A 1,315-nucleotide genomic window follows, 5' to 3' on the forward strand; every position below is an offset into this window, starting at 1 on the left:
ACCCTGTCCAGGGGTGTGTTGGTCAAGGCATTGGCTGTTTCAAAGGTCCCAGTACAGCTTGCATAGCAAAAATGTTGCTGCAATCACTTTCGTAACACCACATCACAATGAATTTGGATGTGAGGTTGTTTTCCAACTTGTTTATTCTTCTAAACACTGACCCTAACCCGTGACAAGCACTTTACCTTTTCACACTAAAACAACTATTTCTATTGCTATTCAAAAGAGTTAAAAGTGAACTAAGAATGCTTTAACATCAGTCACACTGGAGCGCATTGAACAGGCTGGTTTGCATCTGGGGCAGGGAAGGCTTTTCCATTACAGAGTTTGAGAAGGGAAGGCTGGAGGCACGCTGCCAGCACTCCAGCAGCAAGTAGCTTAGGTGCTGCTGAGAAAAAAGACCAAAGCTTGAACACGTTCAATCTGTCTAACTAACAACTGAGACATTTCCCGAGTTTATAGCAAGGGTAAGGCACGTGTTTTCAGCTCAGGTGAGCTGTGTCGGCTTCACCAGCGTCTCCCTGGCAGCTGAGTGGCAGGGCGATGCATTTAGCCATCTCTCATCACAAGGTGGCCATGAGTTGAAGGGCTGTGGTGTGATATTCGAGGTCAATCAGTCCAACGTTAGCTGCTGCCTGAGGGGTAACCTCCCTTTCCCTGCCTCCTCTCTACCTGCCAGTTGCTGCTTCAAAGAGCTAAACCACAAGAAACTATTTTAGTGATCAATTAGATATTTGATGCTTTTTAATTCTCTGAACAGCGGATTAACTTCCTGAACTGGTTCACCGTGGGCTTGGTTGAGCAGCAGCACCAGAGCAAGGGAGGGGGGCATTGGGTGCGTGCCTGAGACAGGACTTAAAGGGCAGCCAGACTGCAGCTGGAATTCCCCGTCACTCCATCTTCATGCGATTTTCATGGAAAGGAAATCTTTATCTAATAACACACGACTTTAAAGATGCACTTGATCACTGTCCTTTGACTGGTAGTTGCTCAGTTTTGTTTTAATTCCTATCTGGTGTTTCTAGTTATGTCAGATGATGGGAAGGCTTTTGTGCAGTTTTAATGAGAAGGTAATTGTTATTACTTAAATTCTGGAAATAAAACTAATAAAACTGGAGGCTCAATAAAAATCATTTTATTATGAAGCTTTATCTCCTGACAGAATCCTTTCTTGCTTGATTAAAATATCCACAAGATTGAACTTACATCTTTCTTGATAAATATGAATGCACGTTGAAAAAGATTGGAAAGCTTCCTCTTATTTCTCTTTCCGTGCCATGAAGTATGACCTTCATTCAAGAGGTGGGGCAGGGAA

This window comes from Buceros rhinoceros, unplaced genomic scaffold (assembly GCF_000710305.1).
Source record: "Buceros rhinoceros silvestris isolate BGI_N320 unplaced genomic scaffold, ASM71030v1 scaffold19641, whole genome shotgun sequence".
Classification (NCBI taxonomy): Eukaryota; Metazoa; Chordata; class Aves; order Bucerotiformes; family Bucerotidae; genus Buceros; species Buceros rhinoceros.